The sequence below is a fragment of the Pseudopodoces humilis genome, chromosome 7, assembly GCF_049639895.1.
Source record: "Pseudopodoces humilis isolate 2021_Gansu_Grassland_sample_001 chromosome 7, ASM4963989v1, whole genome shotgun sequence".
NCBI lineage: Eukaryota > Metazoa > Chordata > Aves > Passeriformes > Paridae > Pseudopodoces > Pseudopodoces humilis.
Window position 1 is genome coordinate 34239290 of NC_142206.1, and position 20519 is coordinate 34259808.

Genomic DNA, 20519 nt, shown 5'->3' on the forward strand with positions numbered 1-20519 from the left:
TCAACATTATAAATGGTAAGATTATACAAAAACCTATTTACAGGGCTAAAAAAAAAGGAAGGATAGCCATTTTGGTGATGAGCATTTTTTTTTCTGATGGCAATTATATTGATTGTAAAAATTTATATTCCTTGCTTTCAAAAATTCTGAAATTAAAATTCAAATCTCACCTTAGCTAAAATCTACATGTCTTAACTGTGCTATTTGTCTCTAGCACAGCTGAAAGAATGTGATTTATTTTATACAGTTATACTCCAACTCATTTTTTACAAAATCAGAATGTTCTAAGGAATAAGAAAGTGGAATGTTACTTTATGGTAAAAATGCATGCATGACAGAAGAATATATTTCATTCAAAATCAGAGAAATTTAAATACCATTAAAATAATTTTAGTTAAAAGAATGTAAAAATTAACTAATGTTTATCTTTTTAAAATTTCACAGACAAAAAACCTGAAGGGGCTAAATGGGGTGGGTGGGGAGAGAGAATAACCTTATATTAGGTTATTAATATAAAAAGAAAATAAAGTTAGAAAATGTATTTTTACTCTAAAGAGAGTTATCAGGGAAAAAAGTATTTAGCAAACAGTACTATAACAAAATAAGGACCTAGAGAATTTAATTTGCTTTATGCAATTCATGAGAAAATCTTCAGAAAGATCATGTGTCCTGATCTTCAAGAAGAAAAGCAGGGAAACCCCCACATATTACTCTCCTCATTGACATCTATATGATATTTTCTAACCAACAGTCTTCAAGCATCATAGATAGCTTTAAGGATAGGAAAAGGTAGAGCTTCAGCTAATAATAATAATTATTATCATTATCAGGTAATAATTTCAAACAGATCAGAGTGATTATCACCCCCTTTTTATACTTGTATTCTTTACACAGTGAGTGGCCTTTGAAACTCACTGATGATATTCATATCTCGTAGGCACATGACAGCACCTTAGTGCTCCCAGTGTTAATATTTTAAGATATAAATGATGCTGTTCAGAAAATTAATCTCATCCAACATCAGATATTACAGTTGTGTGAGATAAACACACTTGGGATTTCCATCTTTGTTCTATAAACTATTTCATGGTCTGACTAAACTGCAGAGAGCACAAATAAGTTAACTTCATTTCACCAGTAATGCAGTTCTGCTCCAGTCAACCTCTTGATACTCAGAGGGCAGTTCATAGCAAACTGGAGCCTCAACTTTAGAGACAATCTACCTTTTTTCTTTGCATCACCAGGAAAATGGAATACCTCAAATCAGCCTAAGTATCTTCTTCCTCTGTTTTGCCACAAAACTTTACTTGGTCATCTCAACCTTTACACTCTGTTTTAACACCACCTTGAATGAACACTTCCTCTCCATCCTCTTGAATAGCAAGCATTACTTACAAAACAGTACTGCAGTAGAAGCAAAGACTAGCCATATCAAACTGAAGTAAATTAAGGCTTCTCTCTATCTAATAAAGCATGTTTCATGTCCAGATACTGTATTTATTCCAAGTACTCTCTCCTTCTGAAGGTTAGGAACAAATAATATAATCTGTTTAGCTCTTTCCAGAGTAACAAGACTGTTACAATGTCAGCTGAAAAAATATAATGCTTATGTTTTCATGGACATGGCAAAAAAAATGCTGGGACTAGAGGTCTGCAAAGGCTAGGATCAGATTTCCATACACTTCATATCTTGCAGCTTGAATAAAATAGTTTCTAATATGTTAGCACCCCTTACCAAATCAAAGTCATAGAATCCAGACTTTTTACTTAGGTCCCTTTCTAGTAACATAAGGAGGTCAAGGGCAGAATCCTTCTGGTGGGGAAGAATTTCTTGCACTTGGACTTGCAAAATGGAGAATAAAGTTTTTTGGGTCCAGTGTACATTGTGTCCCTGTGGTTGCCAGCCTGGGCTTAGGGGAAACATAGAACAGGTGTGACATTTTGAAAAGACATTTTTGAGAAAGCTCTGCTAATTGAACCTGGAAGAGGCTTCTCACAAAGAGGTTCAGTAATGATGACTCAGTGTGGACTTCCCTCCCCTATATACATGCACACTCAAGCCCTTTTAATCAGGAAACATGCCTCTGCAAATAAAAAAAACATTAACTCAGTCAGTGACTTCAGGGAAAACCAGGACATACAGGCTCACTTCATTTGGGTTAGCTATTGAAGGATGCTAGTAAATTAACAAAGTGCAACAAAACATGTTCTGCTAGCCAGCCCTGTAGCAAACTACTTTGCAGTCATGCCAGGAGATTGTCCTTTGTCATCTGTTTATGATGCCTATTGCCAAGAAAAATTCTGTAAGCTGCCTGCTGTAAGAGCGGCAACTGCCAGCCTTGACTGTAATTATGGGTTTTCCAGACAGCTGTGATAGTATTTAGATGCTGGCACAATGAAATGAGCTGAAATGGGATGTAGATAGAGAATAAACTGGCATACCAATGTCATGCACATGTGAGCATCTTAACTACATCAAAACTTCTATGGCTGCTGAATCTGGTGCTTGATGGATTCTCATTTTGAATGAGGTTTGTAGGATAAAACAGATATCAAAACAATGCCTAAGTTCTTCCTGAACATTCAGACATATCTTGTCAATTCTAGTTTTACTTGAGAACATGCTTAATGGTGTGTAAAAACCTGAAACTGGAAGCTCAAGAAAGATCTGAGCTAACGAGACCCATGCAGCTGCTGAAGGTCACTAAATATTCCTACCTGGAAAAAGTGATGGTCATATCTAAAAGTCTAACTTTAGAGTGGAAATTTTAACAAGGCCTCATGATTAAAATTTGTATTTAACATTACTATTTAATTTCTATTTAACAGTTTATTATATACAACATGGACTGAAACCAACCATCATCCTGTACTCATATACTCTTATTTCTTAAAACACAAAGGAATGTATTTGCAAAAATGTTGTTTGACTGCAGATGATCAGGATGTATCTACCCTCAGAGAAGCATGGAGATCTAGGGAAAGCTGGCTAAATACCCGTTATGTGCTTATAGTAAACTTATCCTATTTTACATCCCCTGAGATGAATACTCAGATGAAATATAGATGCATCACTGATCTCTTTTGCTGTAAGCAGGTGACTAAATGAGTACGGTCTAAATAGGACAGATCAGTGTGGTGTTTCCAACAAAGAAAAGCAAATGAAAATGCTGCACAACAGTTAGTGAACTTAAAAACTGGAGTATGCAAAAACTTATCACATAGCTGATTCTTGTGACAACACATAATTTGACATAATTTCAATTTATTAGCCATCTGACATATCTATTGTGTCCTTCCTTATTAAATTCTGCTCTACTTGGAACAAAAGCTGCCTCTTTGACCTATAATGACATTTCAAAGGCTGAAGAATAATTATTGAAATAAAAGCCTTATAATGACTATCTAATACCTTCCCACACAGAATCTTTTCTTGTGCAGAAAACGCTTCCACTGTTGGTGGTCTCCTTTTTAATTTTTTTTGTTAGTTTTTTTCTCCACCCTTTAAATGCATGGGCATGAAAATGAAATGCATTGCCACAAGTTCTGTAACTGTACGGTGTTATACGAACACAGTAAGTACAAGTTGCATGAAACTCAGTTACATTTTTACAGTCAAATAAATAACTGACCATTCAAGTCAAAGTGTTCCAAATATATGAAAGAAATGGTTGAGGGAAAAATAGTATTCTTTAACTGCACACATTTGTGTAGGGTTTAAAAACCATGTCTACTAAATCTGAACTGAATTAGACTTACTATTTGGAGTTGCAGCTGGTAATAGTTCAATACTAAGAGAAGTTTTGCTTCAGTCTGTTTCACAAGAAATTATGTGAAAGTTTGGAGAAGCTAGTGGAGAAGAATCACTGGATATAAACATCTCCCTTTAAAAAAATATGTTAAATACTTTGTAATGTAAACCAACATAATCTGTATTTTGAAACTGGCAGTAATTTGCAGTATTATGTTTCTTGCTCACTGAAGCAATCCCTCACTCTCCTTTAAGTTTTGAGATCATAGTCCACATATTTGAGGAGTTGGTACCATACCAGCCTTTTCTCAGATTTTATCAGTAACTTTCTAAGTCAATATTGTCTAAATTAAAGTCATCATCTTCTTGTCATGACAGAAAAAGTAAGAAAATGTGACTATATACACCTTAAAAGTTCAATTATCAAAAAGAATATATGGGTCTAGAAAAATAATTTTTAACAATTAAACTTCGTTGGATATTTGATTACTGCAATTGGCAAGGCTGCAAAACCCTGATGCACATAGGCACATGCTTAAATATTCTTGTTCCTGGTCCCCCTGGATTCAAGCAAATTATGAGGGAGCTTAATAGGGATAAACTGTTAATCATTAACCAAATATTAGCTCAAAACTTCTTTCATAAAACCAGCACAGGAAAATTAGTGTTTTGATTTATTTCAGATAACCCAGCTTTTGATGTTGTCTGGATAGAAATCTGAATTCTAAAGCTAAACAAGAAGGGAAGAATTCCTACATGTCTAAGTTTCTGTGCACTAGAACAGCAGTAAGAGTGTGACCGTGAGGAGATCACCAAAAGAAGGCAGAGGGGAGTAATCTACTCCTACATACATTAGTCTACCTTGTTTATAAGTTATGAAAGAAGGTTCCATGTTCCCCAAATGTAAGTACTGTACAAAAAATGAAGATGCATCATTGTTTTCAACAAAATTTTCCCCCAATATTTGTTCTGTTTATTCTGGTAAAGACAAATTTAAGGGTGAAACTAGTCATAGCTTTCTACTCTCTAAGGGAGCTGGCCACTGAGAATATAGTACCAGATCCTTTTCTTCAGATGTGCATCGTGAAATAAGGAGAAGCATGGTTCTGACTGGAACTACATAAAGTTATTAACAGACTGAGAAATATTACCTAGAGCTGCAACACTACCTCCACATTCAAAACCTTTCAAAATTATTGAAAAAGTCCCATCAAGATTCCGGTCTAAATAAGTAAAATATTGACCATTTTTGAGATACACATTTACTCCAGTTTTAAATTAGTCTGGTAGATTTTCTTGTTTGCCTTCAATTTCTAACAATTTTCCTGGTGGCTAGCTTACATTTTTATGTGACTAACTTCATTAAAATATCTCCCTTTTGACAAGCAGAAGCAATTTATCATCCTCCAGCCCACTCATATACCTTTTAATTCCATATGCAGCTGGGCATTCTATGAGCTCCACAGAGCACAGCCTCTCCCACTTGTCCAGGAGCATCATAAAGTAATGAAACTGCCACCTACATATACACTTCCAATATTATATAGACTTAAATTCATACATTGTGGAGTCCAAAAACATACTTAAAAAAAAATAATTAAAGAATACAGGAGATTTCAGAAGCATCCTACAGATTCCTGCATAAATTGGAAAAGAGTGCACACAGTTCTGTACTGACTGTAAAGTATGAATTGCATAAATATTTGAGGAAATGGTTCTCAGGTGCTCCCTTCAGATTCAGGCACAGCAATCATGGTTAAAGAGTGGTATTCTTCAGCTCAATGAAAAATTGAAGGAGAAGACTCAAATTCAGTTAGCTCACATATTGAGAAGCAGGCAGCGTCCCATCCAGCAGATCTGTTCCACAGACCCCTCTTTAAAGTACTTGTAAGCCCAGGTTTCCAGGTGAGGAGATAAGATGCTACAACTGAAGAGGTACATGCAGTAGTAAAAACTGCAAACTCTGGAAAGAAGTAGTTTAAAGCAATAACCTGAACACTGACCACCTCTGTCTTTATGATATAACTTTACAATTTTGAATTTGTCACTATCCCATTGATAGTATTAATTGTATTCTCCTTTCCAAAAATCTCCTGAATGATCATAAAAGGTCAAACTATTTCTAACTCTCATAAAACCAGCAGTAAATACTCAGAGAAATGTAGTTTCTCTTCAACCAATGTGATATGTTTACTTCATAACCGAAAATGTTAAGAGAAGATAGAAAACGGATTTGCAGAACAGAAAATAAGTATTTTAAGTATTTTTAAATACATCTACAAATCCAGAGAGGTGACCTATTTCTGAACAGTAACAAACGTAACATCTTTATTGGGAAGAGAAAGGAGGACTATTCAATGGACTACAGACCAAATACCCTATCTCAGTAACATACAAAATTAAGAATATATTTTAAGGAGTAATCGCTAGACACACACAGTAAGTTAGAAAACACTGCATGGGTTTACAAACAACATGCACTTTACTTGAAATCCACTTTTGAAATTCACCTTCAATACAAATGAAAGATGATAGAGTCCATTTGTGGAAATCAAAACCTCCATTTTTAATCATGCTTAATGAGGAGTCAAAATAGGAAGGATGCTGGTTAAAAATGAAACCCTGAAATGTTTGGTAATGATAAACAGTGGCAGGAGCATTAGTCTGGAGAGAGGGTAATAATGCTGTTTGAGAAGGTTTTGGAATTTTTTTTTCTTAAAAATGCAACTGTAATATTCTAGACTGTCAAATTACTTGGAAAAAAAGTATCCTTTTCTTGGCTAATGAAAACAAGGTAGCATAGATGATGCCTACAAATTAATGATATGTTCTACCTAGACAGTGGAGAAAAGTAGAAGTGGGCAGAGTAACTGGCAGTACAAGTAGGTATCAGTTGGTTAGAAATTAGAAGCTATAGATGTAGAAGTTTATAAAAAATTATTCCTTATACTGACACTTCTAATATCCATGGAAAGATCTCTATGATGTTTATTGACACAGAATGAGGTGTTAAATAAACTCTTCAAGCTATTAAAAAACAATTAGTCAAGGAAGAATTATTTGCAGTATATTACCCAAATCAAAAATGTCAGGAGAGCATTACATTATGGATAACTGAAATACTTGAGCCATTTCTTTTGTATCATCAAATCCAGTTTAAGCATCCAGTACTTTGTATTAAGGGCCAGCTATTATTTTCTTTCAACTGGGTTTAATTCCAATCTATATCCACCTAATTCTCATTACATTTGGAGAAGTTTATCAATAAAAAGAGTAAGTGTGAGGAGAAAAACTTTTAGGCAGAATTATCAGTACAGAAAAAAATTGTAAAGTTCTCCTCAAGAGTTTTTGAGGTCATCATGATCATAGTTTTTGATTATCAACTCATCAGTAAAATGGAATGAGTTTAATGAAATAAAAAATGGCAATTAAATTTGTTTTGCAAGTTAAAATTGTTGCTTTTTCTGAAGAGTATATTTGAGGCCTGGATAACTTTTGCAGAACAGGTATTAGTATGGTAACTGAGCCCTACAGAAATGTCTACTGATAAAATCATTTGCAAAAATGCTGGGTGCAATACCGGTGCAATACCAGTGCAATGAGGCTTCTCACAATTAATTTTTATTCTGAAATAAGATTTACAACTGATGAGGGCCACAGAGACAGCTAAAAACCATAAAAAATACCTTTTCTATTTCACTTGATTGGGGAAAGCCACCTTTAACAGTATTTGATACATGAATGCACCAACGTTTTGTATTCTTTGGCGGAACTGACACACTTTTTCATTCTTCATCTCTGACATCAGTGCCCAATGTGGCAAGTTTTTGAAGGTTTGCAAGATGAGAAATTGCTCAGAGGGCAATGGAAAAAGCAGAATCATACTCCATATCATGGTGTAATCCAGTGCCTGACCTCAGGAAAGCAAGCTCATACTTTGAAAAAGCATGCATTAAATCTGCAACATTGAAGCAACAACATCCCATGTATTTTCAAATCTAGTTAGATGAAGTGAAGCAAACAACACAAAGAATGAGTTTATTACAAAGAGAAGCAGCAAAATATATACCAGATAAAGTGGTTTTCCTGTTTTAAGTGAATATAGTTTTATAGAGGAGTCAATTTTTGCACGTAAATTTACAAGCACACATAAACCATTTTTCAATATCATATGGTAAGGATAATACAAAGTAACCATTTATACACAATATAACTTCAATATCTTCAGGAAATTGAAAGTACACATATGCACAATCTTGATAGACACATAAATTGAATATCCTCTTTTGGAAGTTAAAGGATCGCACATCACATACATCTAAGCACAGCCCTTTTCACTCAAAAATTGATGAAATACATCTGCCACGGCAATGCTTTTGTTAACTCTGTGAGGATAGATGTGTAAAGATGAAAAAAGAAATCCATGTAAAGTTGAAAGCAGTCAAAAGTAAATTTACTATCTTAAAAGAATGAAACTTACAGAAAAAGTTCATACCTAGATATCCAAGATGCAGATCTATATGAGGAATTGAGATGAAAAACTGAATCAACAACAAAAAAATTACACTGCACTAAAGCTTGGCATATTCCAGCATTAATTTAATTTGGAAAGTTGAGTAATTGCTTTCCAGATTCTCCATAGCTCAAGTATTATTGCACTTTATCATCACCTTTTTTACTCCTATCATTAGAAATTGTTATTGAAATGCCTTGAAACAGAATAGTTGTTTTCCACCCCTTCTGTAGAACTACCTATTTTCCTTTATAATTGATCAGTGGAAATTGACACTGCCGGGCAGGTTTACCTTGGTGAAGAAATATTGTTATTGAGATGTGTACTTTTGCTTCTTAAAAACTTGGTACAAAGTCCATATACAGGTGAAAAGAGTTGCAAAGGGTTTACGATTACCACCTCAGTCTCAGAGTCAGATAGGTTTGTCACACAAGATGCTCAACAATTTGCAGAAAGATAAGAAGTGGATGAAACAGCTATTAAGCTGACATTTACTTCAAACCACCTATTTTCTTTTGCAGCAAACCTGGACTAAGATTCACCAATTTCCACCGAGGTTAAGGCCAGAGATACTTAAGCACCTGCAAATGAAGATCACATATTTTGCAGATTTAGTGATTACACAAGATTACAAGAAGATAAAAAAGATAAACAAAAACGCAAATAAATGTCATATTTAGGTGCTTAACAGATTGGTTTATACTGCATTATCTGTTATTATGCAGTAAAATATTTTAGATAATAATGTATTATCTTTTTAATGTTCCTTTGTTTTGTACAAAAATGTTAATAAGAACACTAGACATATTGAAGTAGATTAAAGTTTACACTAAAGCCTGTAATTTCTATAAATACCAAAGGGTAATTTCTCTCTTGAGCTAATTTAAATGCAGGTTGAATACTATTTGGCAGATAAGAATCTCTAACTGGTACTTATTTCTGGTAGTACACAATTGCAGTAAATACAGAAGAAGTGTAACTAAGAGCCCAGCCTCCAGAATATTTCTTACATTCAACCGGGTCCTCATAATATCAAAAGATGAGAAAGTATTCCTGAGCCTTGTTAATATACTTCTGACAGATAGTACAGTATCACCTTCTTGACTAATACTGCTTCAAAACAACCTGCCAGGAAGGCTATTAGTAACAAGGATTACACTGAATGGAAGAAAGCCTTGTATGTCTTTTTCCAAATCCATTTTTCTTTAACATCCATTCATGTCTCTGAACTTTTGTGCTAAAGCTAAGAAAATAACCATAGGAGGTATTATCTTTCCTATTACAATTTCTGAAGTGCTCTTGTGGTCCTTCCAACTTTCTTCCTTTTGCTGTGGAAAAACAATTTTTTTGATCCATCCTAAAAGTTTTTCTTTCCTTCCCTGAAGAGCGCTACATAAGCCTAAGTTTTGTTCTGTTTTGTTGGTTTTTTTTGTTTATCCTGTCTTTAGTTGGCAATGAATATCAAAATCATGGAAGTATTCATTTCAGTGCAGTATATTACCCCAAACCCATAGGTTTTTCTTAATTTTTACCTATGCAATATAGCTGCAATTCGGTCAAAGTCATAGCATTTCACTGTTACCCTCTTTTGGAGCATGCTTGGGGAAAGACGGGGTGGGGGATGAAGTTTCTTTTTCTCAAGTGTGACCGTAGAAAGCAATTCTCAGTGGCTACTGAAAGACATTTTCCTTTTAATCTTTGGATTTCATCTCTTTCCTCAGCTACATTTGAATTGTAAAATAGTGGAATAATCCAAAACTGACTTTTTGCTCACTTCAAACTTAGTGTTTCTGTGTCATAAAAGGTAAAATCCTCCTGGTTTGCTCCAGAGTGAGAATACTGGTTTCCAGGAACATATTTATCTGTCAGGATTTGGTTGGAGCAGTTTGTACCCTGGTGGCTACCTCCAGAACCATAAGTTTTACCATCAGGATTACTTTGTCTTTGATTCCCATCACCAGGCTGCCTCTTGGCCCAGAATTGTCATCAGTCCATTTATTGTTATTGCCAAACACTATTATTGATTAAAGTTATTTTCTTTTGTGGGGCACATTAAACATCCAGTCTGCTATGCCGCACTGAAGCGCTGAAATGAGCTGAATATATTCAAGGAACTTTAGCAGGCTTTCGCAGGCACAGACTTAACTGGAGATCAATCATGGCTTAAGCCACCATTTCCCAAAACCCATTAGCCCTACCAGGACCCACATGTACTTGCAGAACACGACATTCCAGGCTAACAAGACCTCTCAGCAAAATCAGTACATTCACCCATACTTTGATACAGCATTACTATACTGTAATTGATTTCTTCTTCCCTAAAGACTGCCAAAGCCTGCCTCATCTGTTAGAACTATGATATTTCTGAAAGGTCACTCTCCCTTAAGCAATATGATAAATTATTTTTATTTCATTATTTGCCTTTTGCTCTCCCCCTCCTTGCAAAACTATCCAAACCTGTAATTCAACTGTTTCCTCAAGCCACTGACTCAGCTAGGTATGGAATTGAAGTTCAAACAGGAGTACCTCAGAATGTTTCTTAGAATTGTTTCTTTACCCTCAAAAGTTTTCCACAGGAGAAGTGTGCCAAGTTCAATTAAGCCTTTATCAAAGAGAACTGCCAAGAATGTAGTCAAGATTAATTAACACAAATGCGGTATAGCAAAATTACCCTTCCAACCCCATAGAGTGAATATTGCAGCCAGTTCCCCTACCCTGCAGAAAAGGTTTGCAGAGCCTGTTTCTTTTGTGATGACTCGTCTAAATCCTTGTGATACACACATCTGATACCAAAAGACACAAGATATCAATGGTTAAAGACTTCCATTAGGAATTAGTGACTGTAACACTGATTTATACATACATCTATGTAGATATTACATGCATATGTACACCAAGAAAAGATAGAGACAGATAATTAAGCTTCCGACGATTTTAACTCTTGATCCTCTTCTAAACAAACATTGAGAGAATAATTTCCATCTTTCCTAATATTAAGATGCAAGACTTGAAAAAAATTAACCATTTCTTACTACTTTAAAATAACATAAAAATAGCACAGATTTCACTGATTTTCTAAACTTCTTTTTTATTTGCGCGTTTTTCAAAATCTTTCTCAGCATTCAAAATTAACTTTTTTTCTGAAAAAACTGTGAATGGAAAAGATTACATATTAGAAGTAATAAGAAATATTTAATATGATTTTTTTCTTTCCAACCATATATAAAACCAGAAAAACCTTCAAGGAAGCACGAATAATATCTAATTAAAGTTATTCCATGTTAAACCATAAGAAGGAAATGAAGAAATGTCTCATGATAATTTGTGTTTAACACCAGCATACAGAACTCAGTAAAGATACAATATTTTTTTTAATAGTAAAAGACTATTACACTTTTTTCCATCACAACTTTATACAGAGTATGTAAGAGAACAAAAAGAAATATTACCAAGGCAGATTTGTTCAGTAAAAACAGTTAAAAAATAGCAAAATCCAAAGTAATTGAGAACATTCTGAAACAAACTACACACATCCACTGCTTTTTCTACATATGTGATGGTAAAAAAAAACATTCTGAAAAGAAGGGGAAAGGAGATTAATCAAACTGAAATTTCAGCACTCAGTTAGAAATTTGCAATACATAATACCTATAAGTAAAACATGGTTTTGTCAGCAACAATACATATGAGCTACAGGATCATAACAGTAGCCCAGAAGTAGTAGAGAAGTGGGTCAGAGATACAAGTAAAGGTGACAGAGAAATATGATTCCCAGTGCTTATTTGTAACTTTTGTAGCAGAGAAAAAATTGTATGCCCTCTCCCTAGCATGAGGGTTTGGAAAAGGAAAATAACTGGTATACAGCAGCTCCCACTTACCACCAGGATCTAGGCACCGTGCTGTTCTGCGTGATCACACTGTCAAGGGCAAAACACAACTTAAATTGTAGAATGGGAAATACTCTAAAACTTGTCACTGCTCACACACTATTGTGCAAAGCCGTCCCTTCTTTCTGCTTTATCATACTTTCCAAAAAGAGCTTTGGAGGTTACCAAGACTTCAGTATGGGTACCATAGATTTACATTAACATTTAGTAATGTGTTAACATTAACAAGGCCCATCACGGGGCAACAAGGGCAGACAAGAGACAGATTCAGATTTCTCTTAAATGCTTATTTTCTGAAAAAGCATCCTTAACACTGACCAGCAAATCTTGCAAAACAAAACCATATAATGTTACAAAGCAAAAAACCCCCCAAAAATCCCCCCAAAAACAGCCAAAAAAGCCAACAAAAACTCCTCTAATATGATCTTGACCAGCCAGCCTTAGTACCTGTGAATGATACCTAAATTAGGCTCTTCCCAGGAACCAGCCTTCTCACCATTTTCACTTTAGATGCTAAAGAAAACAAGCTTGAAAGTTAGGTTTTTATCCTGAACAGAATCAAGCATGGCCTCATGATCACAGGATATCTGACTCTTGATTGGCTACACATTGGTTTTAATTATCCACCTGCTTTCATTTAAGTACCAGGAAATCCATCGTATTAACAGTACAAACTAATCACCCTTGCACACACATAGGAGTCCTTTTTCTCTCAGGATACATCTGAAGAATAGAAACAGTTAAAATAATTTTTTAGGCTTGGAACAATTTTGTTAAAAAAAATAACAAATCACCTGCTTTAAAATCTATAGACAAATTAGTAAGATGGACAAAAACTGTACCACATTTTATTGTGACAGTATCGTGAAAGAAATTTAGGTTAGGAATCAAGAGTTTGTTTTGAAAACAACATGCAGTTAGTATGTTATCATATCCTAAAAATCAAAATCCTGACCCTGCCCTTCCCCAAGGTATGGATGTCTTTGTTCCAAAGGCTGCTTTGAAAACATGCCCTGTATGATCACCAGATCAGCTTTCATAGCCAGCTGTGTGAGTAGCCCTGATATTTCTGCAAATGGGTGAAATGACACTGCATATCTGCATGCAACATTTTAGAATCTAGAAGTAAAATACCAGAAAATGGTTTTAAAAATTATGTAGAAGCATAAAATACATTTTTTCATGGCTCACACCTTAGTATTGTCACAAAAATCTGTAGGCTGGATGGATAAAATTTCATTGTTATTTCATTTAAATATCTTGAATATTATGCAGAAGATAATAATAATAATATTAATAATAAAATTCAGACTGTTTAAAACAAGAACAAAAACAAAAATAAAATTAAAATTGGCATTATATGTATGTGCGTATATTTAATAAAATATATGTAAAGAATAGCTATGCATTAGAAACATATGAATATAAAATTAATTCAATTTTAATAAATTAAATTTTAAAAAATCCATTATACATTTGTATTTAAATAGGAAGCATAGCTTTATGTTTTCAATAAAAATAAAGGTGGAATAAAAAAATCCAGCACTGGTAAATGAAACAACATACAATACAAGGACACTGAACTGTGGAAAAGATGTCGGGTATTTACTGTAATGCTGGTCAAAATGCAAATTGCTATCAGAGCATGTGTAATATAGTCCCAGTCACTGAGACTCCTGTGAAGGCGTGCTTAGAATTTTATTCCTTCTGGAAAATAACTTAAAAAAAAAAGGCAGGTTATTAATTTTCTACATCCTAAGAATATTTACAGGACAGAGGAGAGGGTGACGTAGAGTAGGAAGATATTCTACCTGATGGTTGTTATATACCGGATGTAAGAAAGCCTGCCATAAGATCTAATTATCAAGAATTGCTTTTTCTGCCCCAAAGCAATCATTTTGATGACAGCCTTCTATGCACTGTAAAACAAAATGGGAAGCCTGTGCTATATAAACTGGCTCAGCGCTTCCTTTTACTTCCTCTGATATCAGTCTCCCCACCTCATTTATTTTCCACACATTAATGGTAGCAGTCACCTTGAGCTGTTGATGCAGAGTAATTTTCACAGAAACCTTGATCAGAAACCATAAATCAGCCTGATGTGCTTTTATGGTCTAATAACATTCTGCCTGCTCCTACAGGCCCTTATGTAAAACTGCATTGCGGAGAATTCCTTGGACTGGTTTTTTTTCACATGCACTCCTGTATCTGAAAGACATAAAATACCTACAGTATAATAAGATTAATATACTTTGCTTAAAGCTGCAGTCATGGAAGCTAATTCAGGTATTAGCCTGTAAACATGAAAATATTAAAATAATAAAACTGATTTTTTTGTCTGTAGATTTTTCTGTGTTTAGCTGTTCCTTCCTACATTTGGTTAGAGAAACCAAGTAATCTTCCCCTTCTCTCCCAGATGCAGTGCATCAACAGGCAGAGCACACCGAAGCTGAATGCTTTGTCTAGATTAGAAAACGCTAACCTGTATAGCTGTATCAGCAAATCCACACAGCGTGGGAGACTTCTGAAGGTGAATCTTGTCTGTAAGATTCCACTCTCATTTGCAGATAAGTTAAAGATTTTAAGTGAAGAACTTAGAAAAGATGTATTGATTTCAGTATTAACAGCATCATTTTCCTCCCACGGAAAAGAGAATTATTAGTTACTGTTAATAATGTTTTCCCATATGACATAAACACATCATGTAAACCGTAGGGGGTTTACCACATACCCCAGTTTTTCCTGCAGCTGGTTTGAGAAGGTGTAACCTGTTTTAAAGAAATCCTTAGCATTCCTAGTTCTTCAAACTGGATTTTCAATATTTCTTCCTCTCTCTTTTTCTGATTAATCTCTATGTACATCTGTTCCTACCTCTAAGGGAGAATAATTTCTCTCCCTGACCTTGCAAAAATGATGTGGGAACACACAACACACGCACACACACACACACACAGACACACACACACATCTATTGTAATACTAATTATGTCTCAGAAACACAGTTTCACATATATAATAATCACAAAATCTCTGACATGCACAGTTCAGGCTACATATGCATAATTTTTTGATTTAAGTGGATTGTTCATAATTTTTGTTTTGTGTCACAAATGTTTTTAACAGAGTTGTTGTTGTTGTTGTTTTTCTATTACAGATAATAGTGTAGTTTTTTGCTTTTATGACTAACTTTCTACAGCTTTTATGATGCCCCCCTGGCCAGAAGCACACACAGCTGATAGCAGCAATCAGTGCACCAACAAATAACCATGATTCACAGCATCTTTCATGTTAGATCTCCCCAGCACTTAGTAGAAAATACTTGTAAAAGGCAACTTCATCATTTCAGGGCCAGGTATATTAGTAGCTGAAGAGAAAACAGGGCATGAGAGGAGTAACTGCTCATCTTTCTCTGATACCTCTCAAGGTATGAACATAAGTGAAATCAGTTTATTGTTTGCAGAAGGCTTTTGAAAACTCTCTGATTTGTGAACAGAGTATACAGAGTAGCAAGGACAGGGCAATGGAAGAAAATGGAATAAAGAAATATTCCTTTTGGATTTGCTGAATCATAGCTGTGGATAATGCAGTGATAGCACAAAAAAAAAGTATCATTCAGCATTAAAATGGCATCACTGTGAATGCTCTTTTCCTATCCAAAAATAGCTGCATTTACCTGCCATACCACTTCTACAAAATTAAAATTAAGGAGAGAATTACCATAATGAACAGAATGTCACTTAATGCTGGAGTAGGAATGGTTACAACATTAAATTATTTTTTATTATAAACTTCCATCATATAAAAATAAAAAATTAATACTTTGAAATGCTACCCACTCATGGGTGGATACTACCCATCTTATCTTGAAGAAACATCCTTCTTGCCTTGCTACATAGTGTGAAAAACAGGAGCTATCCAAGAAGAGGAGCATTCCTACTCTGTATGTATGCCTTTATTTTTTAGTGATGATTTTATAAAAATTATGATGGGATAATTCTATGGTAATTTCTATAATTACATAGGATAAATCTAGCTTTTCATATAGCCATCCATTCTGCTGACCATAATGTTGGCTTTATTGCTGAGCTCAAAGAGCACTGGGGTATGGAGAGATCTTGCTGACAAACAAAAATTGAAATGAGAGAGGAATAATTGGTCTTGCACATTTAATAAGGCATTTCTCTTTTGTTGACCGGATACTAAGGCAATGAAAACCTAGGATCTACCCATTTATTGGATTGAATTTGGCTTAGACTGGCCACCAAGGATATTTTGATAGAATGTCTGTGACACTGGGCTGCTTTGGCACTTGGGAGTCTATTACTGTAAGGTGTTTGCAACCCTTGTGTTGATAGAGAGACACAAATGGTACAGGTACAATTTGATACTTAAATAAGGTACACCCAAATGTATTATGGGCTATAACTGGATCTGCAAAACATGTGATTTGAGGTAAAAATGTTTTTCAAAACTATTATCTCAACAAAATATATTATTATACATTACTATATCTGTTAGGCATAACCTTTTCTTTTATAAGCCAGGAAAATTGTGACTGTGACTACCACAAGAAATACTTAAGAGTTTGGAATTTCTTTAATTTTAATAATTTTTTCAACAACTCTTAAATTCAGCTAAAAGAAATGTATATCTGTTTTATATAACTACCTTAGGACTGCCAAAACTGGAACCTGCAAAAACCAGATGGATTAATAAAGTTTATATAATTTTAATTTTGTCTAATGTGAGACAGTGATTTACTTTTATTTCTATTTTCAACATCATTATAACAGAAGGAATTTTATGCCCTGTGTGTGTGTGCACATGCATTTAATATATATTTCGCAAATATTTTTCTATCACATATATCATTGAAGAAACAATGGAAAATGTCAATTATTTTGTCTTATTTTGTGGTATAATCCATATTGAGTCTCTAGTAGTTTGCTTCCTCCACAAAATGTAATCTTCCTTGTGATTGCTCTATCAGTCATCACAGCTTTTGCTTTTGTTTTTACAGTTAAGCTCCTATAATTTGCAATACTCAGTGTTCTGAGGCTGAGAAAATTCCTTTCTTGGTAATGGCCAATGCTTCACAGATAAGTTAACTTGTCAAAATTCCACACATGGAAAGAAGTGAGATCTGAACAACAATACTTTCCAGAGTTTTGTCTATTAAATTATTTGGACAAAACATTCTCTTTTTCCTTTGTTTGGTACACACCACAGATTGTCTTAAACAGAGGGTAGTGGTTTACCATATTGATACTTCTTGTTCATGCCTGAAAACAGCTATTCAGATCATTTTGTATGTATTCCAAGAAGCTGAGTAGTTATTTCTAATACCACATTTATTCTAATTACATATTTGGCAATTGCTGCTGAGAACGAAGGCTGTGCCATACCTCTCATTGCAGAGACATACATTAAAGCTGCCCCTGTACCTGACCTACTGAAAATATGTTTTTATTAGCCTTACCAAAGTGTTCCCCTATTTTGATGTTAATTAAAAATGCTGCTGTTTTCCTTGACAAATTTCTCGTCAAGAGTTCAGTCCATTTTCCCCTTAAAGCTCAAGGGCTGTTTGGCAATTAGTTCTCAAGAATACCTTCACCATCTCTTCCACAGATGGGTCCCATGTAAATAATTCCCTTTGTTGTTTTTCTATTAGTAAAACACAAATCACTTGTTTTACTGAGATGCAGTAATATAGTAATAAAGCACTGAGATCTTAAACATGCGTGGGTGGCTGAAACAGATTTTTGAACTCCTGTGGATGGCACCAGAAGCACATGTGTTGAAAAGGGGCTTTTAAGATTGCAAACAAGTTATATAATGCACACTTTAGAGATTTTGTGAGAGTAATGTGAATAAAAGCCATTTTTAGAAAATAAGTCTGTCTATCTAGTAGGCAGAAGCTTGGTTGTCTTGCTGGTGACTTGACATTTTAAATTTGTTTTCTGGTTTCAGTTAATTTGTTCTTAAGTAGTAGAAAGACTAGTGTATCTAAAATACAGTTCTTTGGTCCTAATTTCTGCAGGATAAAAATCCGGCTGTTTATTAGGCTTCACATCTTGGAAGTAGCTTCCCAGGGAGCTTATATTTGTTGTTTTTCTTCCCAGTCTTCTTTCTGTCTTGGCTTCATTTTCTAACTAAATGTAGGTTCCATATTTTATGTACATTTTGAGTATGCATTATTCCAGTTGTTATCCCTAATCTGGATAACATTTTCCCTACTTTCTTAACAGAAGGAAATTAAAATATTCAAAGGAAATAGTGATTCATTGTTGCCGACTTCAAAAGTCCACAAAAATTTTTTATTTGTGACTTTTTTACCTCCAATAATAAGTGAACGTCCATTCTTCACTGGTGTGCACATAAGCCTGACAAGGAATGTAGGAAATTTTAGAAGCAGGCGTAAAGAACAGATGTGCTTCCTTTTTAGGGGAAAAAATTTTCATAGTATTCAATCTAAACCTTCCCTGGCACCAACTGAGGCCACTTTTCATTCTGCCACTTGTTGTTGTGGGAGAAGAGGCCAACCCCCACTGTTGCAGTCTGCAACCACAGGATCATGTCCAGAGAAGCTACAGTTACTGGGAACCAGTATGGGACAGGCTTCTACTCATGAAACCATTTATTCAGCATGGGAACAAACTCAGATCCAGAGAGCTCCGAACAGAGGCATGGTGATGGGTTTTGAGGGACAGAAGTAGGGTGGAGTTTAGGGTCAGGGACCACTAGAAACACAACAAGGGGGAAACTCCAGGGGCTCAAACCCAATCAGAACTCCTGGGCTGCCCCTCACAAGGGGTCTGGGGTGGGACAACTTCATCCAGGCCTCACACAGCCCATCCCCCAAAGCAGGAGGTCAAAGTTCACACTAGCTGAGCATTTCTGCCCTGCCTCCTCTTTAACAATGCATATATGAAACTAAATCTTTGCCTCCCAGAGGCACCTCACAACACCCCACCTCCTACCATCTCCTTTCAGGCACTTGTAGACAGTGACAAGGTCTCCTCTGAGCCTCCTTTCCTCCAGGCTGAAAACCCCCACCTCCCTCAGCTGCTCCTCATAAGGCTTATGCTCCAGACCCTGCCCCAGCTCTGTTGCTCTTCTCTGGACATGCTCCAGCCCCTCAATGTCCTCCTTGTCATGAAGGGCCAAGAACTGGGCACAGGATCCAAGGTGTGGCCTCACCAGTGCTGAGTGCAGGGGAGCAGTCGCTGCCCTGCTCCACACAGGCCAGGATGGCACTGGCTGCCTTGGCCGCCCTGGCACACGTTGGATCACGTTCAGCCAGGTGTCAACCAACAGCCCCAGGCAGCACTCCAGACAATCTGCCCCAAGACTGTAGTGTTTCATGGTGTTTTTGTGACCAAAATGCAGGACACTCACTTTTCCTTATTTTTTTTTTAATGTATTTTTTTTTTAAAATTGAAAATTCCTGTTGGATCAATCCACCTGTGCAGCCTGATTTCACCTGGGGGCCAGAGATGCCACCTGATGTGTATCTCTGTTTTGCTAGGTAGGTTCTGTTGAACTATTTATATTCTTTTGGGACTGGAAAATCTTTGATGTGATGGAAGGAGTATTTGGATTCATGTCATTGAGGTATGCTCAGAATGTCATATTACAAGGCATAGGCTTCGGTGCAATTTAATTTCAAAAACACTCTTCAGTCTTGGGAGGAATTTCCAGACTTGTGGTACGGCTCATAAGAGTTTTCCTAGTTTCATTTCCAAATATTCTAGACTTTGGAAGAAAGTTGTCATTTCAGAACATCAGCCTTAAAACCATGAAGGACAAAAGACGTGCAGTAGTTATCTGGCAATAAAGAAAGAAAGCAGTTCCCTACACCATTACATAAACAAAAAGGAAGGAAAAAAAGAAAGGTTGGAACAGGTTTTGAGAGAATTTCTGAGAGCAAGAAGGAAAGCAGAAGAAAATTAGACTGCAAGTTCAAAAGGCTGGAATGCCACCTGCATGGATATTTCTTACAGGGGAACCAAAATTAATCTGAACTCTGAACCTTTTGAAGTTCTTGCATCACTCATGCAAATACATCTCTATTATAGGTGGATAGCTGTTTGGGTTCAGCTAATGTATTCAAAAGTGTTCAACAAGACTGAGACATATTCAAGTATTCTATGTATCTATAATGGCCTGAACTGAATTCAAATGCCTTGGGGGCCCCCCTGTGTATGGTGAAGCTCACAGAATTCTATATCAAATAACCTCTTTTATTTCTTTGAAGTGTCATAATTTATTGGCAAAGTTTCATCTCTTCCCTATTGTGCAGGTCATGCTGTAATTAATCCAAACACTTTAAAGGTGGGAAACAGGCACATTTCAGAAACCTTATTTA

General features: G+C 35.5%; 1 long non-coding RNA gene across 2 annotated transcripts; it reads right to left on the minus strand.

Annotated features, from left to right (window-relative positions):
• Nucleotides 1-7356: 7356 nt before the first annotated feature.
• Nucleotides 7357-12700, minus strand: LOC148184004 (uncharacterized). Of its 2 annotated transcripts, none has more exons than XR_015772964.1 (3): nt 12599-12700; nt 12143-12181; nt 7357-8845 (listed from the first exon to the last, which is right to left on the minus strand). It is a non-coding gene; the product is annotated as an uncharacterized LOC148184004 (long non-coding RNA). The 2 variants fall into 2 exon arrangements; XR_015772963.1 differs by lacking the exon at nt 7357-8845 and adding an exon at nt 11525-11838.
• Between the last annotated feature and the right edge of the window lie 7819 nt (nt 12701-20519).